At 43.4% G+C, this 20711-nt stretch overlaps 1 protein-coding gene across 1 annotated transcript in view; it reads right to left on the bottom strand.

The window, feature by feature from the left end:
- Window positions 1-20711, bottom strand: part of LOC139009894 (uncharacterized) — a 231950-nt gene that overhangs the window by 177644 nt on the left and 33595 nt on the right. The gene's annotated exons all lie outside the window — the stretch shown is intronic.

Genomic DNA, 20711 nt, shown 5'->3' with positions numbered 1-20711 from the left:
GCTCCTCTAATGGTAAGGCAGTAACAATCATTGACTCAATAACCCATGTTCAACAAACCCTAGAGACGTCAGCCCAGAGAACAGAGCTTTTGGCAGTCATTTATGCCTTTGAACAATTGCAACAGGTTCCCTTTAACTTGTACACTGACTCTCAATATATAGTTAAATTATTTCCTCATATTGAGACCGCCTCTCTCCCACAAGGAAGAACAGCCATTTTCTCTTTGTTAACTCAGTTACAAACTTACATTCATAAATGAGAAAAGGCTTTCTATATTGGACATATTAGAGCTCATTCCTGCCTACCAGGACCCTTAAGCGAAGGAAATTATCAGGCGGATCTACTAACTCGCCCAGTAGTTTGTACAGCTCTAGAAGAAGCCCGGCGGTCTCATGCCATTCACCATCAAAATGCTTCTGCTCTCCATCTATATTATCACATATCTAGAGAAGCTGCTCGAAGTATTGTGCGTGACTGCGGCCATTGTCCTACTCATTTTCCTAGCCCTGCTACTGGAGTTAATCCAAGAGGACTTAGACCCTGTGACTTATGGCAGATGGATATTACTCATGTCCCATCTTTTGGAAAACTTTGCTATGTGCATGTTTGTATTGATACCTTTTCTCATGTTATCCTTGCTTCTGCACGTACAGGAGAAGCCTTTAAAGATATAAGTCAACATTTATTCTAATGTTTTTCCTACCTAAGAATACCAAGGGCACTTAAAACAGACAATGGGCCTGCCTATACCTCTAGAGCTTTTAAAAACGTATGCTCTACATTTGGCATTGCACATACTACAGGAATACCCTACAATCCTCAAGGCCAAGCAATAGTAGAAAGAGCTCACCAAACTTTAAAAACACAAATTAAAAAATTACAAGAAAATGAGTTTAAATATTCCTCTCCTCATCATGTTCTACAACATACTTTATTTGTAATTAATATACTAAATGTAGATTCTGAGGGAAATTCCCCGATGTACAGGCATTGGAACCCTGATCTAACTAAACCTAAAGTCCTCGTCAAATGGAGAGACTTGCTTATAGGAGCCTGGAAGGGACCTGATGTACTTTTAACCCGGGGGAGAGGATATGCTTGTATATTTCCACAGGACGCAGACTCACCTGTGTGGATTCCAGACCGTCTAGTCCGACCTTATGTCTCACTGCCCTCCGTCTCTGCCTCATCCTAGCACACCTGACCAGTGCCCATCTGCAGCAGATGTGCAGCCCTGAGCTGGAACAATCTGTCCATTGGGAGGATCACATGTGCCTCCATATGTCCCAGCTTTGCCCCACATCTTCTTTCCTTTTTCCTTTTTTTAAATCTAACTACTTGTTTGCTGGTTCTTTGGCCTTTCTCCTTCTCTCCTGAACACAGCCTTTTCTAGAATCTCCCTACCCTACTGTTCCAGGAAGGGCACCTCCCTTTTCTGCCATGACTAGGGGGTGTCTGGTATATGTCCCATACATAGAGTTGTCTTGTGCCAAGAGCCTGACATCCTGGGCTGAGAAAGCCCTGTCCCGGGACTCTCCTTTGTCCTGTATTGGCCCCTCTTACCCTCGTGTCAAGAGGGACCCTCTTCTTACAATCCAATTGCCCATAGCTGTTGCCTGAGCTCTCTGTTCATGCTGAGGTTGAAGCCTCATGGTGGCTGGTACCATGGATCTGTCTCTCACCCAATGGCATGAGCTGGGCCCTCCCTGGAGAAGAAACCTGGGTTCCCCAAGATATGTGATTAATGTCAGGGCCCCGCCAGCAGGCAAGGGAATCCCAAGGCAGTTGCTGGGCGTGGAGGCTACGGGGGCGTAGGCTACCTAGGAGACAGAACTGAACCTCACATCACCCTGCTTGGCCCTGGAGGATGGCTGGTTAGTCAAAGACGGGTAAGATTCCTCAGGGAGGAACAACCTAAGACAGGCACAGTCACAGAGGGGCCGGCAGGAGAGAACTTGGGGGTCAACAAAGGTGGGGCACAGATCATCACCCCCCCAACTATGCAGGGGTTTGAACACTCGCCCCTTCTGAGGGAGGTCTCCTGTCCCCATGGCTGCTTCCCGCTTCCCACGCCCAGCTCAGATCGGGACCCAGGTAAAGAAAGAGACTGGCTGACAGCAGCTGCCCTCTCACTGCAACAGGACTTGTTTCCCATTTCTACCTTGGACCACAGGGAAAGGGGCAGATGAAGGGAAGGGCTGTGTCAGGATGCTGCCTTCTTCCTTTTCTTCTCCTTCTTTTTTCTAAACACTTCTATGCCTTGTAGTTCTTTTGCTTTCTTTTCTTTTTCTCTCTACTACCCTCCATCCTCTATAACAGCTGACCCAGAGGACACAGCTTACTCCTCCTTGGACACCGACACCACCATCAAGCACGGCCCTGATGGACCCTTTGATGCAGCCCTTCAACTGGCTGATGCTTTGGGAAGCCCGTCACCAATGACACCGCCCACTAGCCAGATCAAGAAGGACAACCAAACCACCGACTTGAGGACAGCTGAAATCTCTTGACTGAAGAGGCCGGCAACCTCCTAAGGAACGGGGCTCCTTGTGCGCTTCATCCACTATGTTAGCTATGCTTATTGTCATTTCTTGCCAGTCTTCTTCCGAGTCTTAAACAACCCAATCTGAGAGGTGGCCGCTGATTTGCATGCGCTATCATTTAAAAAATAAAAAAGGGGGAATTTGCCAGAAGCCGGTCCATCCTTGCTGCTTGACACGGTTGCTGCAGGAAAGAAATATCTGCAAAGCATATGTTTCAAGGGACCTGGCATATATAGCATATTGTTCTTAATATGTTTGCTCTGTTTAGCGCCATGTGTTTTAACCAAGGTCACCTCTCCGAGAAAGGTTGTTTCCCCAGGTGGGGATTTTTCCCTGAGGTTAGGGAGGAGATACAACCCCTTAATTAAGTGCCAGGCGGGTAGTTAAGCTACATAATCTTTACTCCCTGGAATGGAGATAAGAAACGCCCTAACCTTTGTAATAGAAATTGACAGGATTAAAATCGGCTGGTATAAATATGGATGTAACAAGACAATAAACATCAGATCCTCATCAGATCTTCATCAGATCCTCATCAGTTCCTAACCAGAACTCCGACCAGAACTTTGGCTGGAGATCCTGGCTAGAGGTCCTGATTAGGCTGCTGATCAACTGAAGGCTGTCTTCGTGTCATTCCTTCTTCGCCGATTCCGTCCACACCTTTGGGGACCCTTGGACCCGCTGGGATTGGACTCCAGCACTTGTAGATACAGGGAACAGATTGGTGGTTGCCAGAGAAGGTATTGGGGGTAAAAAAAAAAAAAAAAGTGTGAATTGTCTTTTGTTTCTTTCTTTTTTAGTTTAAATAAATTGTTTAAAAAAAAAAAAACAGAAGGAACGGGCTACTGAGGGCCTCCCACAAATAAATAAGGGACCATGTCAAGTCATGTCATTGTGAAATCCCAGAAAACTAGGGTGAAAGTTTTTCGAGTAGGAGAAAGGGTCATTAAAAAGGAACATACATTTTTCCCTTCAGCATATAAACATCCTTTTAAAGAAAATCCTATATAACTTCTTATAGCTATTGTCCAATTTCTTTTCTTTCCATCATAGCCAATATTACTGCAAATTATTATCTACTCAGGTCCTCTCTATCACTCCTCAGTCTGCTGCAATGGATTAAGTTGAACCATATTAAATTGCTGACCTGATCATTTTTTACCTATAAAAACGGCAATTTCATGTGGTTAAAACACATGGCTTTCTGTCGTCACCACTATCAAATTTGGAGTCTGTCATTGGAATACCTCTTGCTGTCTGTTTCGTTGTGCCCTGCTGTCCAGCCACCTGCCCTACCTTAATTCAGGCACTCTTCATTTCTTTTTGAATTAAGGCTTCAGTCTCCTAACTCTTGCTTCCCACTAGTCCATGTTGGCACTGCAGCCAGAATAATATTTCTAAAACATTCATTGTATCATGTCACTCCCTTGCTTAAACTACTACAGCAGTATCTCGATGCCATCAGAATCAAACTTAAACTCCTCCCCGTGGCCACAAACTGGCCACTGCCTGCCCTCCCAGCTACATCTCCCTTCAGTCTCTGCACCCACCCCCAGTTCGACCTCAACCTTGCACTCTATACTTGAGTCATATAAAACAACTCACATGCAGAAATGTTCCATATGTGATCATATCTATATATATAAAAAGCTAATATGCAAAGTGTCCCCTCAGGAGTTTGACCAGGAGATTGTGTGCTGACCACCAGGAAGGCCCTGGCTGGCAGCCAGAAGGCCCTGATTGCCGGCCAGGCCTAGGGACCCTACCCATGCACGAATTTCATGCACCGAGCCTCTAGTATATAAATATGGAACTAAATACATGATATATTTAATTATATAACTCTAATATTTTGCACCTTGAAGGCACTTGGTAAATATTTATGAAAGGAAAATTTAGTGTTTTCATAAATGACCCAAAAGGGAATCATGAAAAAAAATATAAACATTCAATTTCTTCTGAGAGCCAAGTGAATATTGAAAAGGTGGACTATGTTTGCTTAAATATTCAAATACCTACTGACAGGAAACTAAGAACTTATTAATTGTATCAGGAAGAGGGGCGGGAGGAAAGAATGAGAAGAAAAAACAGGAGTGTGAAAAGGGGAGGGGTCTGAAAAAAAGAGCTTCATTCAACATTACAATGTAACAAGTAAGTGAAGAACATTTGTAAACATTACAATTAATGTTTGTGAGGAAGCTCACAAACTTTCCCGTAGGAAAGCTGCTGAGGCCCTCTCTGTGTGCAGGAAATTGTTCTCCATTTTCCAAATAGTGATAAAACTAAGACCTTATGGTTAGCCTTAAAGAATATATGCAGTAAGTATCAGTACTTCTATTTGTTTTCCAGGGAAGAAGTGCATAATTACATTTCAAAAGCTGTCTAACCAGTTCTCAAACTAGCACCCTCTCCAACAAAAGTTTCATTAGGTTTGGAGTTTTGTTTAAACTGACAGCTATGTTCAAAAATCCCCCAAGGTCAGTGGTATAGTTTGCATCGTAAATGATCAGATTGCCCAAAGGTATTCTGTGGTTCTACAGTTATTTTTTTTTTTATTCTGATTTGCAACATACCTAGTTAATAGCTCTATGCTAAGAATATAGCTTATTCTAATGCAAAATATTTTACAGTATCTCTGAATCAACAACAACAAAAAAAGAGGAAAGCAGTTATTCCTCACCTGCTCACTGTGCAGACATCCTGCAACCTCACGGATCTAGCAGAGACAGGATGCAGGATGTAAGCCAAAAAGGCCTTAGAGCAGGCAAAAGAGATGTTAGCAAAGGCCTGTGCAGAGGAAGCTCACAAACTTTCCCATAGGAAAGCTGCTGAGGCCCTCCCTCAGAGACTGTTTACTCTCACTTTACAAACAATATCACCAGGCTTATTAATCTAGTTTCAAAACCCAAGGCAGAATACAAATAAGACATTAGAAAGAGAGCTGTGGAAGAGGAGCACCTTACAGTGTACTTAAATATTGACTGCAAAACAGGGGCAGTCAGCCTAGTGGGAAGGAGGAAACAAAAAATACAAAAAGGAAACAAAAGAAGTCAAAGCACAGCTGAATATAGGGTGTGAGGCAAACACTTCATTCACCCAGTAAAACCTTGAGCATAACTATACCATAGCATAGCATAAGGAACCAACATCCAAAGTGGTGCCCTTTGTCCCCAAGCAAAGGATCCACGTAGCACCTCCACTAGGACCTACCCGAGCTCAGGGATGTGAATGGAAGGACAAACAAGTTACACCTGTTTTTACCAAGAGAAAAAGCAGAACATATTCTAGACAATGTTTCTACTGAAAAGAGTAAACATTAAAAAGGGTATATTTGACCTTAAAGGACTGAACCCATAATTATTAAGAAATTTCAGCAATTAAATTTATCCATTTGCTAAGAAGCCTCAGGCTGGCAGTTACAATGTATTTAAAAATCTAGGTAAAATATGTATTGGGTTGTAAAACCTAAAATCCATGTTTCAAATAACTGTTAGACAATATTTAACAACAAAGAACAGAAGGGTAGTAGTTAGGTTATCCAGAGTTTGTTCTCTCTGTTCCACCACTAAGTGTTTGTAGCCTTGGAAAATCAGTTACGTCTCTGAGATTCTGTCTCTTCACCTGTTAAAAGAAGGGTCTGAAGAGATAATTTTGAAATATCCACTGACGTTTCCCGCCAACACACATACCCAATATCCTTCTCCCTTTACCCAACTTGGCCCTTCTGGGCCCAAAACCTCAAGTAAAAGGTGTTATTGCATAACACAAAGTAAAAACAAGGGTCTTTCCCTGGCTTTCAGGTTTCCAAAATCTAGGGAGCCTGTGGAACAAAAGAACATAGGATGATGGCAATCAATTTGAGAGAAAACAAGATGAGTTTTTTTGTGTGGTTTTTTTTTTTTTTTCAGTAATATTTCCTCTCTCTGCAGCTAGAAAAGAATGAAATTCTTGGGTCAGAGGAAGTTGGCAGGGAAGTGATGATAGGGACTCACACTCAGCACCCCAGGGCTAAGCCCAAAGGATATAAGATCTGAGAACATTTCCTATGGAGAAGCCAGGAAGCAGCAAGATCCAAGAGAAGAAACGGCCGCGTGGGGGTGTTGAGGGAAATGGAGTTTTACATAATCTCACAGAGTTTACCTGGCCCCAGCATGGCTTGAGAACAGCAAAATGACTTCTGTATGCCCAAGAGTTGCAAACACAGATGGGTGATCTGGGGAAACTGAAGGAGCCTTAGACATGTGAACAAGGGTCAACTCAGCAGAGACCTGTGTGGACTGACAACGGAGGGAAGATCTGTCCAGCAAATGGCTTTGGTTGCCTATCACCAGGAGTAGAAGTCCAAATACTTCTGCCCACTACATCTTGGTATTAGAGTTGCCAAAAAACAAAATAAAACAAAAAAACACAACACAGTCAAGCACTGATAGAAAAAATGTTACATAAAGAAGAGACAGAGCAAGATCAGCTTTCGTAGTGGCCATCAGTCTGCCATGGCTAGCAGGGCCTTCCCGACAGCCGATACAAAACCATACGCCTTCACACACCCCTCCTGTGCTGCAGAACAAAGAAACCTGTCCCCTCCCCATAGGGGACAGATACAGTAGCATGGCTGGTCAGGTGCCATAAGGCATACACTTAAATAGGACAAAGAAGCATACATTAAGTCTAAAGAAAAGACATCCCCACACAAGGTTAAAGCCCAGCACAAGTTATGAGGACTCTATCTCTTGGTAAGAAAGTGTTCCTGGCCCAAGGCCCATTCATATGAGACAAGTAGGGATAAAAAGACTGCATGCTCAGGACTCCCTTTTCCCAATGAGACCTACGTGGACCACCAGAATGAAAGTATGAAGTGTCAGCAGAGGTCAGCATGGCACATTACCTTAAGGAACTCTGTAAATAACCCAGGGATGGGGACTGAGTTTCCAAATTGCCTAGAACAGCAGTCGCCAACCGGTGGTCCGTGAAGTCTGAAAGGTTGGCGACCGCTGGCCTAGACCAAGTTTCTGTGGTCCTCGTGGCATGGAAAATTCAAATAAAGACTAAATTGTGTTTTAGAGAAATAAACATATTTCTTGCACATCTGTGCTTGGAGACTGAGATTCATACCCACTACATGCTGAGACAGACTCCGCAGCTATAAAATCAAAAGACCAAACCACAGAATAAGAAGTAATAATCTATGAATAACTTCATGCCAATAAGTATGGGGAAACTTAGATTAAAAAATTATTTTCTAGAAAAACATGTCACAAAATTGACGAAGGGTGGAGGTGGGAATTAAAGGCCTGAATAAATTAATGATTGCTTTCTTATACAAACTGTTTTTAGAAAATAGGAAAAGATAGAAAAGTCTAACCCAGCCGTGGGCAAACTACGGCCTGCGGGCCGGATTCGGCCCGTTTGAAATGAATAAAACTAAAAAAAAAAAAAGACTGTACCCTTTTATGTAATGATGTTTACTTTGAATTTATATTAGTTCACACAAACACTCCATCCATGCTTTTGTTCCGTGCTGGGGTCCAGCCCCAGCGGGTCCAGGGGTCCTCAAAGGTGTGGACGGAGTCGGCAAAGAAGGAATGACACGGAGACAGCATTCAGTTGATCAGCAGCCTAACCAGGATCTCTACCCAGGAACTCCAGCCAAGTTCTGGTCAGGATCTCCAGCGAAGTTATGGCTAGGATCTCCAACCAAGTTCTGGTCAGGATCTCCAGCGAAGTTCTGGTTAGGTTCTCCAGCCAGGTTCTGTCTAGGTTCTCCTGCCATGTTCTGTCTAGGTTCTCCAGCGAAGTTCTGTAGCCAGGTTCTGTCCAGAATCTTTTGCCATGTTCTTTTGCTAGGTTCTGTCTCTAGGTTCTGTCTTCTGTTGTCTTGTTACATCTGTATTTATACCAGTTGATTCCAATCCTATCAATTTCTATTCCAAAGGTTAGGGCATTTCTTATCTCCATTCCAGGGAGTAAAGATTATGTAGCTTATGATTGTTCTTAGTTAAAGTGATTAACTACCCGCCTGGCACTTAGTTAAGGGGTTTTATCCCCTCCCTAACTTCAGGGAAAAATCCCTACCTGGGGAAACAACCTTTCTCGGAGAGGTGACCTTGGTTAAAACACATAGCGCCAAGAAGGGGAGTAAACATATTAAGAACAGTATGCCATACACACCAGGTCCCTTGAAACATATGCTGTGCAGATGTTTCTTTCCTGCAGCGACTGTGTCAAGCAGCAAGGATGGACTGGCTCCCGGCAGTTCCGGCCCTCCGGTCCAGTTTAAGAACCCATTGTGGCCCTCGAGTCAAAAAGTTTGCCCACCCCTGGTCTAACCTATGCAGCTAGTACAGTCTTGATACCCAAAATGGACAAAAGTAGTACAATAAAAAATGTACACCAATCTCACATATGAACACAAATGCAAAAACCCTAATAAAAATTCTCAGTGTATAAAAACAAACTATAACAGAACCAAGACTGCTTTTCTAGAACACAAAGAGAATTTAGATGGACTAATATATCACAATAATAGATCAAGGAGGAAAAGTATGATTATTGCAATGGAAGCAGAAAAAATATTCAACAAAATTCAACACTCATTCATAATAAAAATTCTTAACAAGCTGAGAAAGGAAGTGAACATAAAGAATATCTATCAAAAAGCTATAGAACATCATACTTAGTGGTGACACTAAGAACCAAGGCTTTGTTTTAAAGTCAGGAATAAAACAGGGGTGCACAATGCCACCATTAACATTAAACACCAATTTTATTAAGAAACTAGTGGCGTGGTGCATGGATTCGTGCACATTGAAAGGAAATCGGGAGCCCCCGCCCACATGCCCGGGAAGTTTCCATGTCCCAGTGAGCTGCTGGGAAGTCACGTGGGGAGTCTGTCCTCCTCAGAGCTTCCTGAAAAAATATTTCCAAATGTCCCTTCTGCGGCCAGGGTCACGCCTTGCCAGCCAGGAGGTCCCCAATGGACACCTTGGGCTGTGCTGAACGCTTTCCACCACTCGGAGCTAGATAAGAGATGCTCTTAGGTGAACAATAAGAAAGTTGGGAATCTTGGAGGGTAGGGGTGCTCTCTCGCCCATGTCCCCACCCTTCAGGTCGATCTCTCTGACTTTTACCCCATTGTCAGTTGCCACCTTGTGGCCATTTTTATATTGCTGCCTTCCTCTGTAGCTTGGGGATCAATTGGTAAGGGATGAGATTTGATCTCGATGCCTGAGGCAGAGTTCCAGGAGCCCAGTGGTGATATCAGGCTCGTGCTGGTTACTCCAAGTGTCCGCACTTCATCTGTTCCCTGGAGATTGTACCAGTAGGCTTATGGGGTATGTGTCTCGCAGCAAGTTCTGGATGAGCTATGGGCATCTTTGGGGCTGGGTACCAGCACCACCGGGGGGTCCATCTGCCAGGGATCTGCAGGGAACGTGGGAGCTCAGATGCTGGCCAGGCCCAGGAAGGGCACGATGGGCTCAGCCATGGACACGCGTGGGAGACCCGCTCATTGGATTGGGATTTTCTCACTTTATTCCGGGACTGTCCCTAGAGGTGGGGGCTAGTATGGCTTGGAAGTGGCAGCTGGGGGTAGTAAGAAGGAAGGAGGGAGAGGCTGATCATAATCGCAGGTAAGGCACATTCTTAGTATTTCAGTTCTGCATCCGAAGAAACACAGCAATACCTAAGAGGTGGAATGTGGCCCTGATGCCTGAGGGGGAGTTCCAAGGAGCTGCATTGGTATCAAGGTCGTCTCGGTCACGCACAAACATTCCACACTGCATTTGTTCACAGTAGATTGTACCTGCAGTGTACAGGAGGTGATTTTTCCATGCAACTCCGGCCCAAGTGTGGGGCTGCCTGAACCAAACAGGTCAGGCCAGCACCTGCTGGTGCCCCTCCGCCCACCAGAGCTGACCAGCACTCTGAAGGGATCCAGGAGATGCCAACCTTTCCAGGAGATGGGGCCGGGCCGGGTGGTAGGTGGAAGTTGCGAAGGGCTCACCCACGGACACTCGTGGGTGTTGGTCATTAGGCTGGGCTTCACTGGCGCTCGCTCTCAAGATGGGGGCTGGCCCAGGCAGTATGGGCATGAAGCACCTCTGTGGGTTTTTCCTGAGCCCATATCCAGAGACCCAGAGGGAGATAGGTAAGGGGTGCGGTGCAGCCGCAGGATCCGAAGGGAGAGTTTCAGGGGCTGGTGGCAGCTGATCCGTGGTCATTTCGGCTACCCCCACCACCCGGGTGTCAGGACTGCAGTCTATTCGCTGGAGATTGTGCCTGCTGGAGGCGGGAGAGGCTCGCATGCCGCAGCCACACTTGCCAGCCATGAGCCCGGCTTCTGGCTGAGAGGCACTCCCACTGTGGGAGCGCACTGACCACCAGGAGTCAGCTCCTGCATTGAGCGTCTGCCCCCTGGTGGTCAGTGCGCATCATAGCAACCGGTCGTTCTGGTCGTTTCACCATAATGGTCGCTGGGCTTTTATATATATAGCTTCTACAAGCAATCTATTCACACAAATAAGAGTTCAGAGGGGCTATGGGGCACATGATAAAAATATTAAAACAAATATTAAAAAAAGAACAATTTAAACTGTAAATAGAAGCATCCCATTCAAAAGATCAATAAAAATCTTCAAGACAGGTGACATCAGAGGAATGGCAGGCGGTGTGAGAGAGCCCCTTGGCTTCTCCCCCTGAAGTTTCAACAAGCTAACCAACTATAATTCAACAAAGAATTTCTGGCTCAACACAGAGGCATGCCTGAGAAACCTGCACATTGAAACTTCCAAAGGTGGGCAACCAGGGATAAATGGGGAGACAAGAAGAGAAAAAGCACAGATGCAGCCCTGCAGCCAGGAGCTCATGACTCGGCCTGGAGAAGAGAGGAAGCCAGAAGTAGCAGGTGCTTCTTTTGGCTGGGAGAAACAGAGAACTGTGGGTGGGCAGCCCGGCAGGGTGAGTGGTGGGGGAGCAAACAGTGTCTGAGTGAGCAGACACCTGGTAGAGCACGGGTTTCTGCCATGTGGCTCTGCACTGTTGGGCCAGGCAGTGATGGTTCAGACAAAGAAATAGAACACAGAGCCTTGCCACCCCTTGGACTCCCAAAACTCACCTCCATTGCCCTTGGAATCAAGTCCAGGAGCATATTATTTGTAAACCAAGAGCTGTTACAGTAGAACCACTGTTTCCCTCTGTGACTTATCTCTATGAGAGGTGCTTGGGGCAGGAGCACATGGAGGTCAGGAGTCACCATTACAGTGAGGGCAAAACAACCCCTATCCCCAAGCACACAGCTGTACTGTCTGACACAAGCCTGGAAGTCAAGACTGGGAGATCACAGAGGTAAAAAGCTTGAAATTCAGCACCATCTACTGAAAAATAGTAGAAAGACCTCTTCAGCCATTAATATATATGGATACAAATGCCTAGGCAAAGGAGAACAGCAAAAACCATGAATAATCATGGTAATGAAGATGATCAAAAAGAAAATGAAAAATCCCCAGAAAGCAGGATGGAACACATGGAAATATGTAATATAAATGACAGAGATTTCAAGATTGCAATTCTAAAAATACTCAACGAGATGGGACAAAATACAAACAGGCAATTCAATGCACTCAGAAAGTAAATCAATGAACAAAACGAGTACTAAAAAGATTGAAACTTTAAAAAAGAACCAATCAGAAATCCTGGAAATGAAGCGATTAAGGAGATTAAGAGTAAAATACTGAGCATAGAAAACAGAGTCAACCAGATGGAGAAAAGAATTAGTGATATTGAAGTAGAAATCTAGAAATGACACAGAAGGAAGGAAATAGAAACCTGAGCATAAAGAAAAGTGAAAGAGCTCCATAAAACCTACCTGACTCCATCAGAAAAAAACAATATTAGAATAATAGGCATTCCAGAGGAGGAAGCAGGAAATGAAGAGTCTATTCAAACAAATAGTGGATGAGAAATTTATAAGCCTATGGAAAGAACTAGATCCCTGAATCCAAGAAGCAATCAAAACACCTAGTTACCTCAATCCAAAGATACCCTCTCCAAGGGTACTAATATTGTCAAAAATTAATGACAAAGAAAAATTCTCAAAGAAGCCAAGAATGGAAGTGACCTACAAAGGAAAACCTATCAGAATTTCATCTGACTTTTCAGCAGAAACTCTACAAGCCAGAAGAGAGTGGAATCAAGTATTCAAATGTCTGAAAGAGAGAAATTACTAGCCATGAATAATATATTCAGCAAAATTATCCTTTAAATGTGAAGGAGAAATAAAGACATCCCCACACATACAGAAGCTGAGGGATTTTATCATCAGAAAACCTCCATTGTAGGAAATACTCAAGGGAGTCATTCTACCTGAAACAAAGAACAGAACATAAGGTCACAACACTGCAAAAGTAAGATCACACACAAAAACTCTCAGCATAAACGGATAATTTGTGACAACTACAACATAAAAGGAGAGGGGGTAAAAGTCTGAAGTGGCAAAGGAGGATGAAGATCAGATACACTCAAAAGAAAAAAATTCTGTATATATACAACTTTATTTTTTATAAACCTAACTAGAGGCCTAGTGCATGAAATTCATGCACTGGGGGAAGGGTGTCCCTTGCCAAGCCTGCACTGTCTCCAATCTGGGACCCCTCAGGGGATATCTGACTGCCAGTTTAGGCCCACAGAGATCGGGCCTAAAATGGCAGTTGGACATCCCTCTCACAATCTGGGACTGCTGGTTCCTAACTGCTTGCCTGCCTGCCTGCCTGATTGCCCCTAACCACTTCTGCCTGCCAGCCTGATCACCTCCTAACTGCTCCTGTGCCAGCCTGATTAACATTTAGCTGCTTCCCTGCCAGCCCGATTGCCCCCAACTGCCCTCTCCTGCTGGCCTGGTCACCCCCAACTGCCCTCCCCTGCTGGCCTGCTGGCCCCCAACTGTCCTCCCCTGCAAGCCTGTACCCTCCAACTGCCCTCCCCTGCTGGCCTGCTGGCCCAACTGCCCTCCCCTACAAGCCTGGTTGCTGCCAACTGTCCTCCCCTGCAGGCCTGATCCCCCACAACTGCCCTCCCCTGCTGGCCTGGTTGCCCCCAATTACCCTCCCCTACCAGCCTGATCTTGCTCCCAACTGCTCTCCCCTGCCGGCCTGATCTTGCCCCCAACTGTCATCCTCTGCTGGCCAATTTGGTTCTGATTGGTCAGTTTCTATGCCAGTTGTTGGGGTCCAACCCCAGCAGGTCCAGGGGTTCCCCAAGGTGTGGACGGAGTTGGCGATGAAGGAATGACACGGAGACAGCGTTCAGTTGATCAGCAGCCTCGTCAGGATCTCTAGCCAGGATCTCCAGCCAAGTTCTAGTGGTTATTGTCTTGTTACATCTGTATTTATACCAGCTGATTTTAATCCTGTCAATTTCTATTGCAAAGGTTAGGGCGTTCCTTATCTCCATTCCAGGGAGTAAAGATTATGTAGCTTAAGCGTGATTGTTCTTAGTTAAAGTGATTAACTACCCGCCTGGCACTTAGTTAAGGGGTTTTATCCCCTCCCTAACTTCAGGGAAAAATCCCTACCTGGGGAAACAACCTTTCTCGGAGAGGTGACCTTGGTTAAAACACATAGCGCCAAGAAGGGGAGTAAACATATTAAGAACAGTATGCCATACACGCCAGGTCCCTTGAAACATATGCTGTGCAGATGTTTCTTTCCTGCAGTGACTGTGTCAAGCAGCAAGGATAGACCGACTTCCGGCAGCCAGTCAGTGTCAAAAGCTCCGCCTCCTAGACAGCCATTGGCTCCTGACAGTTCACCCAGATTTGGTTCTGATTGGTCGGTTTCTGTGCCAGTCAGCATCAAAAGCTTCACCTCTTAGGCAACCATTGGCTCTTCACAGTTCACCTGGATTTGGTTCTGATTGGTCGGTTTCTATGACAGTCAACATCAAAAGTTCTGCCTCCTAGGCAGCCATTGGCTCTTCACAGTTCACCCAGATTTAGTTCTGATTGGTTAGTTTCTGTGCCAGTCAGTGTCAAAAGCTCCGCCTCCTAGACAGCCATTGGCTCCTGACAGTTCACCCAGATTTGGTTCTGATTGGTCGGTTTCTGTGCCAGTCAGCATCAAAAGCTTCGCCTCTTAGGCAACCATTGGCTCTTCACAGTTCACCTGGATTTGGTTCTGATTGGTCGGTTTCTATGACAGTCAACATCAAAAGTTCTGCCTCCTAGGCAGCCATTGGCTCTTCACAGTTCACCCAGATTTAGTTCTGATTGGTTAGTTTCTGTGCCAGTCAGTGTCAAAAGCTCCGCCTCCTAGGCAGCCATTGGCTCCTCACACTTCACCCAGATTTGGTTCTGATTGGTCAGTTTCTATGCCAGTCAGCTTTTCTGGGCCTATCAATGGGGCCTGATCAGAAAGGTGGGGCTGATCAGCAGCCCTGGTGGAGGCCTGGAGAGAAATGGAGGTGCCTGCTGGAGAGAAAGAGAGAGGCAAGTGCTGATCAACAGCTGCCACAGAGGTAATGGATCAGACCCTGCTTCTCTCTTCAGGCCTCTCTCCAGGCCTGATTTGCAGTCCCCTCAGCAGTCAATGCTGGGTCACCATGCCTGCAGCCACAGTAGTCAGTGCTGGGTCCCCACGGCAACCCAGCACTGACTGCAGGACTGACTTCCGGTTGGTCAGCCTCTGGTTGTGACAGACCCAGGGTTTTTATATATTAGGATGGTAACCACACACAAAAATCCCCAAACCAGGTCACATAGCTTAAAAGAAAAAGGAAACAAAGAAAAGAAGTATGGAATGCCACCAAACAAAAACAACAGATAAAACACAAAGGAAAAGAACCAATGAAGGCACAAAGTTTACAAAAAAAAAAAAAAAAAGAAAGAAAGAAAAGAAAAAAATGGCTGTAGGAAATCATTATACATCAATAAGTACCCTAAATGTAAATGGTCTGAATTCACCAATAAAGAGGTACAGAGTAGCAGAGTGGTTCAAAAAACAAAACCCAAACATATGTTGCCTACAGTAGACACATTTAAGCAGCAAAGACAAAGGTAAATTCAAAGTAAAAGGATGGAAAAGGTTCTCCAAGTAAATAACATCCACAGAAAAGCAGTTGTAGACATACTTCTATCTGACAAAATAGATTTCAAGATAACAAGAGACAAACATGTACACTTTATAATGATAAAGGGGACACTACATCAACATAACACTTCTTAATATATATGCACCCAACCAGGGAGCACCGAAATATATAAAACAACTACTCACAGAACTAAAGGGGAAAACAGATCAAAACACATCATATTTGGGAACCTTAATACTCCATTGACAGCTCTTGACAGATCAACCAAACAGAAAATCTACAAACATCAGCCTTAAATGAAACACTAGACCAAATGGACATAATTGACATTTACAGAACCTTTCATCCCAGAACATCAGATTATACATTCTTCTCCAGTGCACATGGAACTTTCTCAAGGATAGACCATATGTTGTTCACAAAACTAGCATCCACAAATTCAAGAAGATTGAAATTATACTAAGTATAGTCTCTGACCACTATGCATTGAAATTAAAAATCAATTGCAAAAAAGAAGTAAAGAAATCCACAAATACGTGGAGATTAAACATACTACTATAAAATGACTGGGTCAAAGAAGAAATAAAAGATGAGATTAGAAGATATGTAGAGACAAGTGACAATGACAATAGAACATATCAAAACTTCTGGGATACAACAAAAGCAGTGATAAGAGGGAAATTGATATCATTGCAGGCATATCTCAAGAAACAAGAGAAATACCAAGTAAACAACCTAACAACACATCTTAAGAACTAGAAAAAGAACAAAAGCAACAAAAAGTCAGCAGAAGAAAGGAAATAATAAAAATTAGAGCAGCCCTAACCGGTTTGGCTCAGTGGATAGAGTGTCAACCTGTGGACTCAAGGGTCCCAGGTTCGATTCCAGTCAAGGGCATGTACCTTGGTTGTGGGCACATCCCCAGTAGGGGGCGTGCAGGAGGCAGCTGATCCATGTTTCTCTCTCATCGATGTTTCTAACTCTCTATCCCTCTCTCCCTTATTCTCTGTAAAATCAATAAAATATATTTTTAAAAATAAATTAGAGCAGAATTGGATAAAATAAAGAATAAAAAGACTATACAAAAAAAATAATAAAACGAAGAGCTGGTTCTTTGAAAAGATTAATAAAATTGATAAACTTCTGACTAGACTCACTAAGAAAAAAAGGGAAAAGACCCATCTAAACAAAGTCATAAATGAGAAAGGAGAAGTTACCACAAACATAATAGATATACAAAGGATCATGTTAGAATATTATGAAAGGCTAAATGCCACCAAATTCAATAACCTAGAAGAAACGGATAAGTTCCCAGAAATATATAACCTTCCTAGACTAAATCATGAAGAATTGGAAAATCTAAATAGACCAATCAGCAGTAAGGAAATTGAAAGAAAGCATCAAAAACCTCCCAAAAAAGAAAAGTCCAACCTGGCCAGAATGGCTCAGTGGTTGAGCAATGACTTATGAACCAGGAGGTCAAGGTTAGATTCCCAGTCAGGGCACATGCCCGGGTTACAGGCTCGATCCCCACTGTGAGGCATGCAGGAGGCAGCCAGCCAATGATTCCCTCATCATTGATGTTTCTATCTCTCTCTCCTGCTCCATTCCTCTCTGAAATCAGTAAAAATACATTTATAAATAAATAAACAAATAAAATTAATTCCAGGACCAGGTGGCTTCCCCAGTGAATTTTACCAAATGTTCAAAGATTTACAATCTATCCTTCTCAAACTCCTCCAAAAAATTGAAGAGGCAATATTTCCTAACACATTTTATGAGTCCAACATAACCCTGATACAAATACCTAGCAAAGATATCACAAAACAAGAAAACTATAGACTAATATCTCTGGTGACTACGGATGCAAAAATCCTAAACAAAATACTAGCAAATTGAATACAGTACTACATCAAAAAAATAATACATCATGATCAAATGGGTTCCATTCCAGAGGCACAAGGATGGTTCAACATACACAAATCAAGCAATGTAATACAGCACATTAACAAAAGAAAGGATAAAAATCATATGATCTTAAGAATAGGTTCAGAAAAAGCATTTGATAAGACACAGCATTGTTTTATAATTAAAACACTCAATAAAATAAGAATAGAAGGAAGGTACCTCAACATAACAAAGGCCATATATGATAAATCCTCAGATAATATCATACTCAATGGTGAAAAACTGAAAGCTTTTCCTCTAAGATCAGGAACAAGACAAGAATGTCCACTTTCATCACTCTTTTTCAACACTAGAGGCCCGGTACACAAATTCATGCACTGGTGGGGTCCTGCCGGCCCACTGCTATGGGGGCCATGTGGGCTGGCTGGCTGGGGTGAGGTGCCACAGGCAGTTTGGCGGCTGGCCCTGCCCGCCCCCCATCCAGGTGGGGGTGCCTGCTCTGGGGCAGGGCTGCCGGGGCGAGGGCCCGCAGGTGTTCCAGTCATTTTGCTGTTCGATCAATTTGCATATTACCCTTTTATTATATAGGATAATGCTGGAAGTCCTAGCTAGAGCAATAGGGTAAAGAAATAAAGGGCATCCAAATAAGGAAGGAAGAACTCAAACTGTCACTGTTTGTGGATGACATGATCTGTATATAGAAGACCCTAAAGACTCCACCAAAAAACTATTAGAAACAATAAACAAATACAGTCAAGTAGCAGGATACAAAATCAATGTGCAAAAATCCATTGCCTTCCTGTATGCTAACAACAAAACTTCAGAAAAAGAAATGGGAAAAAAACAAAAAAATTCCTTTTGCCATTTCAACCAAAAGAATGAAATACACAGGAAAAAAAACTTAACAAAAAAACGTGAAAGACCTTTATACTGAAAATTACAAAGCATTATTAAAAGAGATTGAAAAAGACACAACAAAATGGAAAAAAGTCTTATGTCCATGGATTGGATGAATCAACATAGTTAAAATGGCCATATTACCCAAAGCAATATACAGATTTAATGCAATCCCCATCAAAACCCTAGTGCCATTTTCTAAAAAAATAGAACAAGAAATCATCAGATGTGTATGGAACTACAAAGATCCCAAATAGCCAAAACAATCCTGAGAAAAAAGAACCAAGTTGGGGGTATCATGCTACCTGACTTCAAATTATACTACAGAGCTACAATAATCAAAACAGCATGGTATTGGCAGAGAAATAGACACACAGATCAATGGAACAGAGTTCAGAGCTCAGCTATAAAATCACATGTATATAGACAGATAATTTTCAACAAAGGAGCCAGAAACACATAATGGACTGCATAACAAAGATGTGATAACATATATACAATGGAATACTACTCAGCCATAAGAAAGCATGAAATAGTGCCATTTGAAACAACATGGATAGACCTTGAAAATATTATACTAAGTGAAATAAGTCAGTCAGAAAAAGCTAAGAACCATGTGATTTCACTTATCGCCTATATAATAAAAGGGTAATATGCAAATTGACCCTAATGGCAGAACAACCAGAATAATGACTGGATCAGTCACCATGAGGCGCACTGACCACCTCTTGGTCCCTTTTCCTGGTTGGGAGGTTCCGATTGCCCAATGGCGAACAGGGAACCAGGGGTGGGTGGCGGGGGATGCGGGTGGTGCCAGGCCAAGGCCCTCACCCCGCTGGTTGCCCCACACACAGAGGGCGACCCATGGCGGGGGCCAGGCCGGTGAGTGGGCAGGAATGGCCAACCTCTCGGTTCATTCCCATGGCCATCAGGCTCTGATCACCCAATGGTGAACAGGGAACCAGGGGTGGATGGCCGTGGAGGGCGGGGCAGCTGCCTAAGAGAAAGTGATCTTAAGTAAAACAGCACGTTTAAAATACTGCCTGCAGCCGGGGAAGATGGTCCTGATCACAGGCCTAGGGACCGTAGCCGCACACGAATTTCATGCACTGGGCCTCTAGTGTGGGATATAAAACTGACACTGGTCAACACAAACAGCAGTGCGGTGGTTGCCAGAGGGAAGGAGGTAGGGAGTAAAGGAGATCCTAATATATGGTGACAGGAGCGGATCTGACTTTGGGTGCTGGGCACACAGTGCAATATACCAATCTTGTAACCTAGAAACCCACACCTGAAACCTATATGATCATGTCGACCAATGTCACCCCAATAAATGTAATTTTTTAAAAATCTTCAAGATAGGTGTGTGTGTATGTGGTTAAATGTTACAGTTATAATGTTATAGTTAAACCTTAAAGTCCTCATCTTACTTGACTTTGCAGGATTTAACACAGTTATTGCATCCTTTTGGAAATACTTTATTCACTTGATTTACAAGACACCGTACACCTTCTCCTGTTTTTTCTCCCACACCTGGCTCCCCTTCTCAGTTTCTTTTCATCATTTTTGGGCTAAGTGTAATAAGACAGAGAAAGACAAATATCACGTGATTTTACTTATATGTGGAACCCAAAGCAAACAAACAAAACAAAACAAAAACAGACTCATACAAATAGATAACAAATTGATGGTCGCCAGAGAAGAGGGAGTGAGGGGATGGGTGGAAAGGTGAAGGGGATATAAGTCAATATCATGATAACTTTGCATGGTGACAGATGGTTAATAGACTTAGTGTGGTGATCACATTGCAAGGTATAGATGTCACATCACTATATTGTACACCTGAAATTAATATACTGCATGCCAACTACACTCTAATATTTTTATAAACTGGATGGGTAGATGAATGTTTTAAAAGCCAACTAGTATACTGGTAAGAACCTGAATCCAGCAAGTAGCTGGGTTCCAGGTCCCTTGTTCCCAATAGAAACACTGTTGCCATGCTATTAAATGTTTGGGGTTTTAATACTCATTTAATATTTCATTTAAAGAAAGGTTTCCAAACCTGACAAGTATTAAAAAGCCATTGGTCTTTAAATTAGCAAAGACTCAAAAGCATAGTAATGCACAATGCTAGTGAGGATATAGGGAAACAGATAGGTACTCACTATTTGTAGGAATACAGATGGTTCAGTTTTACTGGAAGACAATGTGGATGTATGTATGAAGAACCTTTTAAAAATGCAGTATTTTAAATGTGTTGTTTTACTTAAGATCACTTT

This window comes from Myotis yumanensis, unplaced genomic scaffold (genome assembly GCF_028538775.1).
Source record: "Myotis yumanensis isolate MYYU_CA2020_CCGP unplaced genomic scaffold, mMyoYum1.0.hap1 SCAF_1, whole genome shotgun sequence".
Taxonomy (NCBI): domain Eukaryota; kingdom Metazoa; phylum Chordata; class Mammalia; order Chiroptera; family Vespertilionidae; genus Myotis; species Myotis yumanensis.
Note: the sequence above shows the minus strand (reverse complement) of the source record. Positions and strands in the feature narration are given on the sequence as shown.